The 17465-nt window shown below is 45.0% G+C and overlaps 1 long non-coding RNA gene across 1 annotated transcript in view; it reads left to right on the top strand.

Moving 5' to 3' along the window:
* Positions 1-16470, top strand: part of LOC130283891 (uncharacterized) — an 89529-nt gene extending 73059 nt beyond the window's left edge. The window contains exon 3 of the long non-coding RNA XR_008846875.1: positions 16057-16470. This is a non-coding gene — a long non-coding RNA (uncharacterized LOC130283891). The remainder of the gene's footprint in view (positions 1-16056) is intronic.
* The last annotated feature ends 995 nt before the right edge of the window (positions 16471-17465 follow it).

Raw genomic sequence — 17465 nt, forward strand, 5'->3', positions numbered from 1 at the left:
TACACTAAAATGCTGGGGTTACCCCAAATTTTTCATTTTCACAAGTGGTAAAAGGAGAAAATGTCATTGTAAATGTGTAAATAAATTTCTTTGGAGTAAGGACATACCTCAAGTCTGGGCGTAAACAGCGTGCACATCGGTCTCAGAGGTGCCGGAGATCAGTCAGGGTCCTTGAGCTTTGGCTTTCTCCTAAGGAGCCGGAACTGTGGGACCCCCCCCTCAAGGGGCATTACATGGGCTAAATAACTGGGGTACACTAACTAAAATGGGGTACAGTTAGACATAAAATTATAAAACAGATTATGTTCCCAGAATGATGACCCAGAGCATAGCCAAAACAAAAAAATATGCCCGCCCCAAACCCTATGCTCTGAATCATCATTCTGGAATGTGATAAGTGTGGCCGTCCCTAACTTGTTGCCTCAAATGCGCACCCCGCTCAGGTGGAGAGAGAGTGCTGTGCATTTGAGGCTACATAAAAAGTCCCCGATGATAGTGACTCAGTGACCCTTGACCCATTTTTTATTTAAAAAAATACCCCCAGAGGTGTTATCAGTTTTTTTTTTGGGGGGGATTAAATATTTTTTGGGCAATTTAGTGGTTTTATGGGGTTAAAACTTGGAATGTACTCTGGACTTGGTACTCTGGACTTAGTTTAAATTGTGGAAAATTTAAATGAAGAGGGAAAATTTAGAACTCCATGGAAGTGTGATACTCCCTGAAGCAATTCTTAATGCAGAGGCCCGGATTATCTGGGCAAGTGTCACATCGAGTGGTGGTGTCCTTCCGAATCCCCCTCTTGTAACACACTCTGCATCTTTTCTGGGCTTGTCCATTCTTTCCAGTGTGGGGGACCTCACCTGGAAAGTGTTGGCCTGGGACGATCCTGGCACCTATTACTTCAGTTCTTTGGGAAGTCCGGCTTGCTCTTTCCCGGTCGCCAAAGATCAGGACCTTTAGGACTTCTACTTGGAACTGGAGGAATGTCCCTATGTTGCCAGCATACTGGGACAGTACAAAAGAGTTGTACATGGCAACCTGTACCATGTAGACCGCAACTTTCTTGTACCATACCTGTGTTTTCCGCATGGCGTTATATGGCTTGAGGACTTGATCAGAAAGATCAACTCCCACCATATACCGATTGTAGTCCAGAATACAATCGGGCTTGAGGACCGTTGTTGTGGTACCTCGCACAGGGACAGGTGAGCTGCCGTTGCCATGAATAGTGGTCAGCATAAGGACATCCATCTTATCCTTATACTTGACTAGCAACAGGTTTTCATGGGTAAGGGCACGGGACTCACCCTTGGGAATAAGTGTCTTAACAAAATTTAGAGGGAGGCCTCTCTGGTTTTTCCGCATGGACCCACAAGCGGGTGTCGATCTGGCGGCAAGGGATGTGAACAGAGGGATGCTGGTATAAAAGTTGTCCACGTACACGTGGTAACCCTTATCCAGCAATGGGTGCACAAGCTCCCAAACGATTTTCCCGCTAACACCCAGAGTGAGGGAACAATCTGGGGGTTCAATACGGGAATCTCATCCCTCATACACTCTAAACTTGAGAGTGTACCCGGAGGTACTCTCACAAAGTTTATAGAGCTTCACGCCATACCGCGCCCGCTTCGCGGGAATGTTACGCCGAGCGCTCCGGGTCCCTGCTCCTCCCCGGAGTGCTCCCGGCGTTCTCCTCTCTGGAGAGCGCTGCACTGACACTGCCGACGGGGATGCGAGTCGCATAGCGGGACGCGCCCGCTCGCGGATCGCATCCCAATCCACTTACCTGTCCCGGTCCCCGGCTGTCACGTCCTGGCACACGCGGCTCCGCTCTCTAGGGCGCGCGCGCCAGCTCTCTAAGATTTAAAGGGCCAGTGCACCACTAATTGGTGCCTGGCCCAATCAGTGTAATTAGCTTCCACCTGCTCCACGCCTTTATAACCTCACTTCCCCTTCCCAGCATTGCCGGATCTTGTTGCCCTTGTGCCTAGTGAAAGCGTTTCCTGTGATTGCCATACCAGTGTTTCCAGACCTTCTGCCGTTACCATTGACTACGAACCTTGCCGCCTGCCCTGACCTTCTGCTACATCTGACCTCGCCTCTGTCTAGTCTTTCTGTCCCACGCCTTCTCAGCAGTCAGCGAGGTTGAGCCGTTACCGGTGGATACGACCTGGTTGCTACCGCCGCAGCAAGACCATCCCGCTTTGCGGCGGGCTCTGGTGAATACCAGTAGCAGCTTAAAACCACCGGTACGGTCCACGCCAATCCCTCGCTGACACAGAAGATCCAAATCCAGCCTGCCGAATCCTAACAGGGAATATACTGGCGGAAGATGAGTCTCCCCTTAAAACTGATAAGAGACTCATCAACCGAGAGCTCCCTGAGGGGTACATAGGCCTCCAAAAATTTGACCCCTAAGTGATCGATGACCGGCCTCACTTTGTAAAGCCGGTCATAGGCGGGATCACCTCGGGGTGGACATGCCTCATTATCTGCATAATGCAGGCATTTCCAAATGGCCTCCAACCGCCTCCGTGTCATGACAGTGGGATGGATAGGTTAGAGAGGGGTCAGGACATAATGGCGGGTGGAGAGGAGTCCTGTGGGGGGAGGTTAAGAGCAGTGGATAAGGAGATTCATGCGTTACAAACCAGCTGTAAAAATAAATGTAGCCCGAAAAATTGTAATCCCAATAATTCAAAAAATTCCATTAGCCCCAATAACTCAATAACTACAATAAGCCCCATTAACTCAAAAAATACTGTTAGCCCCAATAACTTAAATAACAACGTTAGACGCAATAACGCAAAAAATCCCATTAGCCCCAATAACTTAAATAATAACATTAGACCCAATAACTCAAAAAATCCCATTAGCCCCAATAACTTAAATAGTACAATTAGCCCTTATAACTCAAAAAATGACATTAACCCCAATAACTCTGAAAATCCCATTAGTGAGACTATATGTGTAAAACTTAATGGAAATGTAAAGTGTATGTTCACAAATGCCAGAAGCCTAGCAAATAAAATGGGGGAGCTTGAGGCCTTGATACTGGAGGAACATATTGATATAGTTGGGGTCACTGAGACATGGCTGGACTCCTCGCATGACTGGGCCGTTAATCTGCAGGGATGTACATTGTTTCGCAAGGATAGAATGAACAGAAAAGGTGGTGGAGTCTGTCTGTATGTAAGAAGTGGTATGAAAGTCAATGTGAACGATGCCATAGTGTGTGATGATTCTGAGGAGGTGGAATCACTGTGGGTAGAATTACAAAAGGAGGGAAATACTGAAAAAATAATATTTGGTGTAATCTACAGACCCCCTAATATCACTGAAGAGATAGAAGGTCGGCTGTATAAACAAATAGAGAGGGCCGCCTGGGCAGGTACAGTGGTAATAATGGGAGATTTTAACTATCCAGATATAGATTGGGGCCGGGGGTTGGCTAAAACTACAAAGGGGAGAAAATTCCTAAATTTATTGCAGGATAATTTTATGGGCCAGTTTGTGGAGGACCCAACAAGAAGTGATGCCTTGTTGGATCTGATCATTTCCAACAACGCAGAGCTGGTTGGTAATGTAACTGTGAGGGAAAACCTTGGTAATAGCGACCACAATATAGTTACTTTTGACTTAAAATGTAGAAAACAAAGACAGACGGGGAAAGCAAAAACATATAACTTTAAAAAGGCAAACTTCCCTGGGTTGAGGGCTGCACTACAGGACATAGACTGGGGGGAGGTGTTCTCAAATACTGATACAGAAGGTAAATGGGACATCTTTAAATCAACTCTAAATAACTATACAGCTAAATATATACCAAAGGGGAACAAATATAAACGATTAAAACTAAATCCTACATGGCTGACAAATGAGGTTAAAAGACCAATAAACAACAAAAAAATAGCCTTCAAAAATACAAATCTGATGGGTCAGCTATAACATTTAAACAGTACAAGGAGCTTAATAAAATCTGTAAAAATGTAATAAAAACAGCAAAAATTCAAAATGAGAGACAGGTGGCCGAAGAAAGCAAAACTAATCCTAAATATTTTTTTAGATATATAAATACAAAAAAAACAAGGACAGAGCATGTAGGACCCCTTAATAATGATAATGGGGAGGTTGTCACGGGCGATCAAGAGAAGGTCGGAGCTACTGAATGGGTTCTTTAGTTCTGTATATACTATGGAAGAAGGAGCTGACATTGGCCAGGTCAGTGCTGGTAACACATCATATAATGTATTGAACTGGCTTAATGTAGAGATGGTACAAGGTAAGTTAAGTAAAGTAAATGTAAGCAAATCTCCAGGGCCGGATGGACTACACCCAAGAGTTCTTAGAGAGGTAAGTTCAGTAATATCTGTACCCTTGTTCATGATATTTTGAGATTCTCTGGTGTCTGGTATTGTGCCAAGGGACTGGCGCAAGGCTAATGTGGTACCAATCTTCAAGAAGGGCTCTAGGTCTTCGCCAGGCAATTATAGACCGGTAAGTCTAACGTGCATTGTGGGTAAATTGTTTGAAGGACTTATAAGGGATTACATACAGGAATACATAGGGGATTATAGTATTATAAGTGATAGCCAGCATGGGTTTACTAAGGAAAGAAGTTGTCAAACCAACCTAATTTGCTTTTATGAAGAGGTGAGTAGAAGCCTTGACAGAGGAATGGCTGTGGATATAGTGTTTCTGGATTTTGCCAAAGCGTTTGATACTGTCCCTCACAGACATCTGACAGGTAAGTTAAGGTCCTTGGGCTTGGAAACTTTAGTTTGTAACTGGATTGAACACTGGCTCATGGATCGTACCCAGAGAGTGGTGGTAAATGATTCGTACTCTGATTGGTCCCCGGTTATTAGTGGTGTACCCCAAGGTTCAGTACTGGGCCCGCTGCTGTTTAATTTATTTATCAATGATATAGAGGATGGTATTAACAGCTCTGTTTCTATCTTTGCAGATGACACCAAGCTTTGTAGCACGGTACAGTCTATAGAGGATGTGCATAAGTTACAAGATGACTTGGATAGACTAAGTGTCTGGGCATCCACTTGGCAAATGAGGTTCAATGTGGATAAATGTAAAGTTATGCATCTGGGTACTAATAACCTGCATGCGTCGTATGTCTTAGGGGGGATTAAACTGGCAGAGTCACTGGTAGAGAAGGATCTGGGTGTACTTGTAGATCACAGACTACAAAATAGCATGCAATGTCAGGCTGCTGCTTCCAAAGCCAGCAGGATATTGTCATGTATCAAAAGAGGCATGGACTCAAGGGACAGGGACATAATACTCCCCCTTTATAAAGCATTGGTACGGCCTCACCTGGAATATGCTGTTCAGTTTTGGTCGCCTGTTCATAAAAGGGACACTGCAGAGTTGGAAAGGGTGCAGAGACGCGCGACTAAACTAATATGGGGCATGGAACATCTTAGCTATGAGGAGCGATTAAAGGAGTTACAATTGTTTAGTCTTGAGAAGAGACGTTTAAGGGGGGATATGATAAACGTATATAAGTATATTAATGGCCCATACAAAAAATATGGAGAAAAACTGTTCCAGGTTAAACCCCCCCAAAGGACGAGGGGGCAGTCCCTCCGTCTGGAGAAGAAAAGGTTTAGTCTAAAGGGGCGGCACGCCTTCTTTACCATGAGGACTGTGAATTTATGGAACGGTCTACCTCAGGAACTGGTCACAGCAGGAACAATTAACAGCTTTAAAACAGGGTTAGATACATTCCTGGAACAAAATAACATTAAAGCTTATGCAGAATTATAAAACTACATCCCTTTCCCTTATCCCCTTACATCCTTCCCTTCAATCCACTGGTTGGACTTGATGGACGTATGTCTTTTTTCAACCATACTAACTATGTAACTATGTAACTATGTAACTATGACCATACTGTAAAGCGGGGTCTGGTTGTCAGGATCCGGATACTGTGAGGATACTGGTGGTGGATCCTCTGTGTCAGTGGGGTGATGACGTGGGCCGTACCAGGGGAACGGAGTCTAAGGGGTTACTGGTTTTCACCAGAGCCCGCCGCAAAGCGGGATGGACTTGCAGCGGCAGGTAACCCCCAGGTCGTTCCACCCGATATCGACTCAACCCCAACTGACGGCTGAGACAGGCGCGGTACAAGGGATTAGGCAAGAGCAAGGTCGGATGTAGCAGAAGGTCAGAGCAGGCAGCAAGGATCGTAGTCAGGGGCAACGGCAGAGGATCTGGAACACTGGCTTGAGACATACACAGGAACGCTTTCACTGGCACTGAGGCAACAAGATCCGGCAATGCTGGGAAGGGGAAGTGAGGTTTTATAGCGAGGGCACAGGTGTGAGCACTGATTGAGCCAGGCGCCAATCAGTGGCGCACTGGCCCTTTAAATCGCAGAGAGCCGGCGCGCGCGCGCCCTAGGGAGTGGGGCCGCGCGCGCCAGGACTGAGCTGTCGGGGAACAGTCCCCGCCGGTAACATTGATGCAGCGCTCCCGGTCAGCGGGTCTGACTGGGGCGCTGCGAGAAGGTGAACGCCGCGAGTGCTCCGGGGAGGAGCAGGGACCCGGAGCGCTCGGCGTAACACTGGTATAGGATGTCTCCACTCCAGTACTGTCTGACACTGGGCTTTTTGACCAGGCCCATATGCAGCAAGAGGCCCCAAAATGTCCCCATTTCTGCCGGATCAATGGCGCACCATTCATTGGACCTGGCCAAAAAAGAATCAGGGTGGGCGGCGATGAACTGCCTGGCGTACAGATTCGTCTGCTCCACCATGTGATTGACAAAACTGTCACTGAAAAAATAACTGAAATAGTCAATTTCAGTGAATACAGAATTGTCAATCCGGATTCTGGAGTCGCCAACAAACTCCGGAACCCGTGGCTGATAACCCTCTGGAGGTCTCCAGACAGGTTCACCGGAAGGGGGCTCAGGTAAACTTGTCTGGGGGGTCGGACTCCTAGTACGAGCGGCATCACCACTCGCACTAGTGCCGGCCACTGGGCCACTATCATGGGGGGTGCGTGGCCTCGCTTGGTGGCGTCTCCGCCGCTGTGCAGGGGGCTCATCATCACTACTAGATGATGAGGAGGACAATGAAGAACACAGAAATGTTGGATCTTCATCGTCCTCACTGACAGATTCGGAGTCGGAGGCAAGAAAAGCGTATGCCTCTGCTACCGAAAATGCCCGGTGAGCCATCTCCTTTTTTGTACGGAGGGGGGGGGGGGGCGTTATGTACTGTGTGTGCTTGGTGTATACTATATATAACGGTGTGTGATTAGAAATCACACACCGTTATATGGGGGGGAAAAATGCTGCAGCCAAAAAAAATGGGGGGGCTAATGCAGCGCCCTGAACCCCTAATAGGGCCCAGGTCACACTGAAAGACTGCAGAAGACCCTTGGGGACCTATTAGGGGGTCAGGGGGGGAATTTTTTTTATTTTTTATTTTTTACTATTTACCCTACCTTTCCCTGGGCTGTATGCTTTCCCTGATCTATGGGGGGGCTTCTTTTCTTCTCTGGGGGCTTCGATCTCGGCAGAGGGGGGGTCCCCGGCTTCCTCCAGCAGCTCTGACTGCTGACTGAACCCAGCCAGCCGAGCGAGCTGCAGGAGGATGCTGTTAACTCCTCCCCTGCCAGTTGCTTTTGGCTGGACGATCCTGCCGATAGCAGCGATCCTGGGGGGGGGTGAAATCGCCACCTCCCCATAGATACAGTGGGTGATAGGGGGTGTATCATACACCCCCGATCACCTTGTATCTCTGGGTCACACGTGACCCGCATCGCCGGAATAGCCGCAAATCGCATGTGTGAATTCACATGCGACTTGCGGCGATCACCGACATGGGAGGGTCTAATGACCCCCCTGGGCATTTGCACGGGATGCCTGCTGAATGATTTCAGCAGGCATCCCGGTCCGATCCCCGCCCGGCACACGGCGGGGACCAGAACTGCCCATGACGTAACTGTACATCCTTGGTCCTTAAGACCCAGGGTGTCGGGACATAACGTTACGTCATGGGTCCTGTAGGGGTTAAGATAAGGTGGTGAAAGGTTCAAAAATCAAAGCTGCTACTGATTGCAATAAAAAAGCATGAGAAACTAAAACAGCAGGGCACTAATACTGCAGTAATACTAAGTTAATTCTTAAGACATTCTTAAGATTTTGTCAAATTCGTGTGTCACATCTTAAGATATTGTCAAAGTCGTGTGTCACATCAGGCAGGGATAAGTGCAGCCCTGAGTGCAACCAGAACTCTGTCTATACCTTTTGGGGTGCCCACCTTCCTAATAGGGTATCACCAACCACGGTGTGGGTCCCTACACTACTAAAGTGCTGGGCGAAGCAGAATCAAAGAGATAAACAACCACAGTACAGATGCCAGGAAAAGGTCAGGGAACAAAAGGGTTAACTAGCAACAGCACAGCAAAAAGACAGACAGGTAATGCATATGCAAATGTAAAATCAGAGTCAAAAAGGCAAGTTGGTACCGGTGAGAGTACAGATTCAGTAAGTATAAGAGTGGTCACAAACTAGGCAAAGGTCAGAATACATAGAATTGAAGGGGTTATCCTGGGAGGGGAGGGGGGTAGAACAATGTCCATTCTACAGTATATAAAAAAATTATTGGGCCAGGAGGTCCAGTGTTTTATACTGGCAATCAGCCAGTCACTGAATTGTGTAATAAAAGGTAATGCACCCATACATGCATACCATATTAGATGAATGTTTATTCACATAGACGACAATGTGAATATACAGTACGTGAACAACATTTCTGTAAAATCACTTACTATTCAGACAAGTGTCCTGATGATGTCTCCCATATTTCTCAACTACTTTGAAGAAACAACACCATCACGTAAACAGCACAGTGGTCAGTAGTGCCTTATCAAAGCTTTCTTGCTACAGTTATCAGAACTATGACAAACACTATATGTGCCTAATGATATTTATATCCACATACATCAAAGTAAAGACTTAATTAGAAAATGATTAATGTGCAAAGATGAGAAATTTCCAACGATGACTTTTATTTTATGTTCATTCTCATTATAAATCATTCACACAGACTGTTTGATCTTGTTAAACATGTAGTGCAGCTATTTATTTACATCTGACCTCAAATACTGACAGTAAATTATTTTTGAAAAATATTTTATAATCTGTACACATGCAAAAACATGCATATATAACTTGCAATCCAAATGTTATTTGTGAAATGAATAAAGAGGCTGGCTCATGAAGAAAATTAAAATGTCTTTTCACAACAGGTCTAGCTTCTCTCCCCCCCCAGCAATCAGATATCTTTGAAAGAAACGGCATCTATGCATAACTTTGTGGCAGGTGACATGTCGCATTAAATAGTGGCCTTTCAAAGGAATGACCACCAATACAGTATATTGTATGCATTTGCAGAGCTGCTCTCCTTTTTTGGCACATAGAAGAAGGTCCAGAGAATGTCCATGCGGAAAACATGTTCTGACATTTTGTACATTATGAAATGAAAGGCCATCAATATATTATATGCATTTGCAAGAGTGCAAGAGCAGAAGTCACTCTTACAGAGCTCGGTAATTAAAACGTACTCTTTATTCAGTAATTTATAAAACATTTCCAGATGGGGGTAGAGAGATGCAGTCAGCATAAGCCGACTGACCGGCCGAGGTGAGGCAGTGCTCCTTTCGCGGTTCCGCCCGCTTTCTCAAGCCTCTTGAGAGGCTTGAGAAAGCGGGCGGAACCGCGAAAGGAGCGCTGCCTCGGCTGGTCAGTCAGCTTATGCTGACCGCATCTCTCTACCCCCATCTGGAAATGTTTTAGAAGTTACCGAATAAAGAGGACGTTTTAATTACCGAGTGAGTGCGATCTTCTGTTTCTTCTAAGTATCGCATATGCTACAGTCTATGTCTGGATCTGCACCCCCGGTCAGTCACTTTTCACACATCCCTGCACCACGAACAATCCTTCCTTATAGCAGATTACCTCTATCCCATTAACCCCTAGCAGCCCAGCAATAGTGCCTGCCCAGCTACTCTCAGCCTAGACTCTTACAGAGCTGCTCTCCTTTCCGGCACATAGAGGAAGGTCCAGAGAATGGGATCTCACATGGTCTAAAATGTGCAGAATGTCCATGCGGAAAACATGTTCTGACATTTCGTACATTACATAGGGGCCTTTCAAATGAATGACCATCAATATATTGTTTGCATTTGCAAGAGTGCCAGAGCAGAAGTCACTCTTACAGAGCTGCTCTCCTTTCCGGCACATAGAGGAAGGTCCAGAGAATGGGATCTCACATGGTCTAAAATGTGCAAAATGTCCACGCGGAAAACATGCTGACATTTCGTACATTTGCCTCATGAGGCAGCCGCTAGGACAGATTGAAAATGCGCCGTCTGATGCATTTCTGTGCAAAATCCGTAGAAAGAAAAGACGTCTATTCTTTTTGTGGTTACCGGAATCAGGATTTTCGTGACAGAAACATCTACCGCGGAAATTCCACCATGTGAACAGTGAGAATCTGCTGCAGTGGAATGTCCAAGCGGTTCCGGTGGAATTCCCCACGGATATTCCGCAGTGTGAACATACCCTAAGACTTCCATATGCTTTAATAGGTCACACATTAAATGGCTATGGACACTCAGGTTTTAGTCTTATACCTTAGAATAAGGTTGTGTACTTAAGTTAATTAAGTTAATTGTCCTATCATGCTCTTCAGATTCATGCTGCATCTCATCTAGTCTGAGTGAATGGAGTTGCATTGCAAACTACAAATGGCTGCAACCATGACCTTACAAACGTGATAAATCAACCAACCATCATACACAAGCCAGCTGTGTATGGTGTTTGTATGTATGGCGGCGGGTGTATATATGATGTGTGTGTGTGTATGTATGATATATGTATTGTTACACTCAGGCAGGGTTACAGGTAATGAATGAGTGTATTTCCCTAGCTGACCTAGCCAGCAGACAGGGAAGTGATTTAAAGGGGTACTCCGGTGGAAAACTTTTTTTCAAATCAAATGGTGCCAGAAACTTAAAAAAAAATTGTACTTCAATTAGAAAATCTTAATCCTTCCAGTACTTAGCTGCTGTATACTGCAAAGGATATTGTATTTCTTTCTGGAGTTCTTTTCTGTTTGACCAGAGTGCTCTCTGCAGACACCTCTGTCCATATCAGGAACTGTCCAGAGCAGGATGGACCGAGGTGTCAGCAGAGAGCACTGTGGTCAGATGGAAAAGAACTCCAGAAAGAAACACAACTTCCTTTGTAGAATACAGCAGCTGATAAGTACTGGAATTATTAAGATTTTTAAATAGAAGTAATTTACAAATCTGTTTAACTTTCTGGCACCAGTTGATTTGAAAAATGTGTTTTTTCTAGGTAAGGAAAGCCCGCGAAGTGCTAATGGCCTTTTTGAATCTCCATTCTACACCGGAAGCGGTGCTCCTCCCTAAGGAGAATACTTGCCTCTTTTAGCTAGTCACAGGCCTCTCACCTCAGCAAAGCCAGAACATCCTGCTCTGTACTGAAGAGGGGAAAGCACCCCGAAACAGCTGTCTGCAGATGGGTCTTCTTCCCTTCTGGGGAGAATTCTGGCTTGGCATAAATCCCAATCAGTTTCTGAGACTTCGAAACTGGAGCAAGAGATGATCTTAGGGCATGCTACCTGAGAAGGTGATGTGATGAGCTCCTTTGCATATTCCTTACCCAGAAAGCCCGCGGAGTGCTAATGACCTTTTTGAATCTCTGTTTTACACCGGAAGCAGTGCTCCTCCCTAAGGAGAATACTTGCCCTTTTTATATATAACGCCTACTTTCACTTCAACTCCATCTGGTGACTTTGAATGAGTACTATAAACCCCAACATATCCCCAGAGGACTTTGGTTCCAGCCTCGGGAAAATGTTTATTCTACTGACCTAGACTATCGTGCTAAATATGAACCAATATTCAACAGATACTCATTTGAGTTACTTTTACTCAATATGGAATTCCTTCAATGTGATATCTCTTCCACTACCACACGTCTAGCTACTGTTGAGGAATCATTAGCATCTGCTAAAAAAGAGACTTTTGACGCTCTGGCTGCAAAACAGACCACATATCTGGACAAATTGAGAGATGAACTGGAAACCTCCAAATGCCACAAATGGCATCAGGACCTTTTAGATTATACAGCAGGTTGCATGTACTCCTGGAATAATCTGACTTCTTTACCTAAATGTCCTCGCAAGATAAAAGAGACTTAACAAGGCTGACACTCAGCCCAACACTACTGTGACTGAGATCGATGCTATTAGTAATCTTTTTTAGGCGCAACTTAAACGAAAACCAACCCGTCAAGGTGGCCACAGACATCACCGGAGCCACAAGAACTCGTTCACAGAAAAGCAGAAGTAGACACAAGCCAAGCTCAATTTAAAATCGATTAAATTAATTCTCCTCCTTCTACGGTAAATATATCATCTGTTACCTTATCCACTTCTCAACTTGATCTGTTGTCCAAAGGACTTAGCTTCTGTCCACACAATAGGACTGATTCGTAGCAAATTGAATTAGAACTTATACAATTTTTTCGTAGGCTTAAGCTAAAAGCCATTTTTTTTCATAATCCTAATCTCTAATAACACTTTTGTTCCATCCCATATTTCCTCTGATGATACATTCCAAGACGGTTTTGTTTTCTCTGACTTTCAGTTAAAAACAAGTAACTTTTCTCCTCCACTACAGTGCGGCACTATTGACATTTACTGCAGTCTAGTGAAACAGGAGATAGCACAGATTCCAGAATCCACTGGTACAATCACAATAATTTAACCTTTCAACAACGTGAGGCATTGAACTCCCTGATCCATGATCACAATCTGGTGATGAAACCGGCAGACAAGGGTGGAGCCACCCTGATCATGGATCGGGGACAATACATATGTGAAGCTGACCGTAAACTCAGCGACAAGTCCACATATTTCCGATTAAGTAGAGATCCTACACAGACTATAAGCCGGAGAATCAAAGCTGTACTTGATGATGCTTTAGAAATGGGTTTGATTAAGAAAATTCTGTATAATTATTTACTTGTTCTACATCCTGTGATTCCTATGCTATATTTGCTCCCAAAGATCCACAAATCACTGGTGTACCCCCAGGCAGACCCATTGTATCAGGACGGGGGCCCATCACCACCAACTTGTCGATCTTTGTGGAGCAAATTTTACATCCATATGCCATAAATGCTTAGTCATATCTCTGTGATACTACTGACTTTCTGACCAAAATTGCTAAATTAAAAATACCACCTGGTGTCATCATAGCCACACTGGACGTTGTCAGCCTGTACACCTCCATCCCTCACGATGGGGGTGTCCAGGCTGTGCCTTCCAGTCTGGTCCCTGATTTCACAACCAAAAAGGCCGACTTCATTATTTCATTATTGCAGTTTGTGCTGCTTAATAATTAATTCCTTTAACCCCTCAAGGACGCAGGGTTTTTCGGATTTTGCACTTTAGTTTTTTCCTCCTCACCTTTTAAAAATCATAACCCTTTCAATTTTGCACCTAAAGATCCATATGATGGCTTATTTTTTGCGCCACCAATTCTACTTTGGAGTGACATCAGTCATTTTACCCAAAAATCAACAGCGAAATGGAAGAAAAAAATCATTGTGCGACGAAATTGAACAAAAAACGCCATTTTGTAACTTTTGGGGGCTTCTATTTCTACGCAGTACATTTTTCAGTGAAAATGACACTTGATATTTATTCTGTAGGTCCATATGATTAAAATGATACCCTACTTATATCGGTTTGATTTTGTCGTCTACATGCACGGAAATTTATACGTTTAAAATTGTCATCTTCTGACCCCTATAAAACATTTTTATTTTTCTGCATATGGGACGGTATGAGGGCTCATTTATTGCGCCATGATCTGAGGTTTTTAGCGGTACCATTTTTGTATTGACCGGACTTTTTGATCGCTTTTTATTCATGATATAAAAGCGACCAAAAATATTTTTGCGCGTACGCCATTGACCGTGCGGTTTAATTAATGATATATTTTTATAGTTCAGACATTTACGGACGTGGCGATACCACATATGTTTATATTTATTTTTATTTACATGGTGTTTTTTTATGGGAAAAGGGGGGTGATTTGAACTTTTATTAAGGAAAGGGTTAACTTTTTTTTACACTTTTTTTTTTTTGTAGTGTTATAGCTCCCATAGGGGGCTATAACATTGCATACACTGATTGCCAGCACTGTTCACTGCAAAGTCATAGCTTTGCATTGATCAGTGTTATCGGTGGTCGATTGCTCAAGCCTGCATCTCAGGCTTGGAGCAATCAATCGCCGAAGGGACACGCCAGAGGAAGGTAAGAGAACCTCCGCCCGCATCCCAGCTGATCGGGACACCGCATTTTCACTGCGGTGGTCCTGATCAGCCCCACTGTGCAGCCGGGAAGGTTTTACTTTAGTTTTAGATGCAGCGTTCAACTTTAAATGCCGTGTCTAAAGGGTTAATAGCGTGCAGCACCGCGATCGCTGCTGCGCGCTATTAGCCCCGGGTCCCGGGTTCAGATACATGCCGGGACCGACCCGATATGACGCGGGGTCACCGCGTGACCCCGCGTTATATCGCGGGAGTTGGCCAAGGACGTAAATATACGTCCTTGGTCGCTAAGGGGTTAATGATTCTCTTTACCTCCAGATGTCCGACACCGCCATGGGCATTAACGTGGCGCCCACGTATGCAAACATGTTCATGGTGGTGTTGGAGGAAACACATGTCTATGTGTCCCACCACTCCAGCCTTTTGCTGGGGTGGTGGAGATACATCGATGATATGTTCCTTGTCTGGAGGGGAGACATGAACCAACTGGAGGCTTTTCACACATACCTGAATTCTGTGAACGTACATATCAAATTTACTCTTAATGCTTCTACCACCTCTGTCCCTTTCCTTGACACATTGGTTCGGGTTGATAAGGATCATCTTACCACCAAACTTTTTGTCAAGGAGACAAATAGTAATTCAGTTCCATTTTGATAGTTTCCATCCACGCCCAATGATATGTTCGCTCCCAGGCAGTCAAATGCTTAGGGCACAACGAATCATTAATTCACCAGATAAACTTGACTCTACTAAAATGGTGAACAATTTCACCAAACGGGGATACCTCACACGACTTTTACAAACAGAAAAATCTAGAGTAATGACGCTTGAGCACCACACACTTCTACATCCCCCAAAAAAAACTAATTTCAAGGGCCCGTATTCCATTTGTGTCAACATTTAATCAACACTCAACAAACAAAAATATAGGCACTGCCCTTAATAAGTATTGGCACCTCTTGAAGTCCAGTTTCCCTGACATCCCAGAGTTTCAGGAATGTCCCCTACTTTCCTACAGACATCCCCCTAACCTCAAGGACAGCCTTGTCAATACTAATGTCTCTTTAAAGACCTCCACGCAAAAGTACCTCACTGTTTGTGGCAAGGGCTCTTACCCTTGTCGCCAATGCGTGAATTGCCGATATATGAACAAGGGATCCGTGTTCGTACATCCTCAAACCAAGAAGAAATATTGTTTAAAACATTATCTTACGTGCGCATCTGACTATGTGATCTATGTCCTGACCTGCTCATGTGGTCTCCTCTATGTGGGAGAGACCACATGGTACTTCAAGACCAGGATCAATCGGCATAGGTACAGCATCCGGAGAAAACGCACCGATTAACCGGTTGCAAAAACATTTTTCGGATGCTGGACATACAGAAGATGACCTCAGATTTACCTTGGTAGATCATATTTCTCCACTGAAACGTGGAGGTGCCCGTATCAGCATGTTAAAACGTAGAGAGTTGAAGTGGATATACGATTTGCAATCCCTCAGACCTAATGGTCTTAACGTTTATTTCACCATAACCTCTCAGATTTATAACATCTAGACCATATGTTATTCTGCCACTCAACCGGCTTTTGAAGTTTTATGCAATGTGATCTGCACATATTTACAATATGTTTCTCTTCTCTTTTTTTGCAGTGTAATAAAGAAACCAGGCGGGACTGAACAGCCTGAACATCATATTACCATCTTTTTAGATTTTTTTTACTTTATGATTTTTGTATAATTATTATGTTGATTGTTCCGTGCTTGTTAAGTGGGCCACTTATTTCACTTTTGTAATAACACACACATACACTTATTTTCTTTTCTCAATAAATTTTTCTTTCACCTCACCTTTTCATTGTATAGGTTTTTTACATATTCATCCAGTTACCTTTTTTCTTTCATTATGTCTAGTTTCCTTTTATTTTATTTTGTTCATTCAAAATAAAAAATTCCCCTTTATATAAACCTTCATTTCCAAGATTCTTTATGGTGCACCGTTTTAATACCATTTATACTTAACGAATTATATCCAGGTGCGATCCCCACAGCATGAATGTGCATATGTAAGAGGTGGCTGTTACGCCGAGCGCTCCGGAACCCTGCTCCTCCCCGGAGCGCTCGCGGCATTCTCCTCTCTGCAGCGCCCCGGTCAGACTCGCTTACCGGGAGCGCTGCACTGACACTGCCGACGGGGATGCCCGCTTGCGGGTCGCATCCCAATCTACTCACCTGTCCCCTTCCCCGGCTGTCACCTCCTGGCGCGCGCGCGCCAGCTCTCTAAGATTTAAAGGGCCAGTGCACCACTAATTGGTGCCTGGCCCAATCAGTGTAATTAGCTTCCCTGCTATTTATACCTCACTTCCCCTTCCCAGCATCACCGGATCTTGTTGCCTTGTGCTTAGTGAAAGCGTTTCTGTGTTTGCCTTACCAGTGTTACCAGACCTTCTGCCGTTGCCCTTGACTACGAACCTTGCCGCCTGCCTTGACATTCTGCTACGTCTGACCTCGCCTCTGTCTAGTCCTCCTGTCCCACGCCACTCTCAGCAGTCAGTGAGGTTGAGCCGTTACCGGTGGACACGACCTGGTTGCTACTGCCGCAGCAAGACCATCCCGCTTTGCAGCGGGCTCTGGTGAATACCACTAGCAACTGTCACAGTTGTCCGCCATGCTACAGCAGCTTCTGCCTCTACAGCAGCAACCATCTCCTCCACCAGGTCCTGCACCCCCTCCGCAGCGAGTGGCCGCTCCTAGCCTCCGCTTGTCCCTGCCGGACAAATTTGATGGGGACTCTAAACTCTGCCGTGGTTTCCTGTCTCAATGTTCCCTACATTTGGAGATGTTGTCGGACCAATTTCCCACAGAACGGTCTAAGGTGGCTTTCGTAGTTAGTCTTCTGTCTGGAAAGGCCTTGTCATGGGCCACACCGCTCTGGGACCGCAATGATCCTGCCACTGTCCAGTCCTTCTTCGCTGAAGTCCGTAGTGTCTCTGCCGAGACTGCTTTGCTGAACCTAGTCCAAGGAAGTTCTTCCGTAGGCGAATACGCCATCCAGTTTCGTA

Source organism: Hyla sarda, chromosome 1 (assembly GCF_029499605.1).
Source record: "Hyla sarda isolate aHylSar1 chromosome 1, aHylSar1.hap1, whole genome shotgun sequence".
Taxonomy (NCBI): Eukaryota; Metazoa; Chordata; class Amphibia; order Anura; family Hylidae; genus Hyla; species Hyla sarda.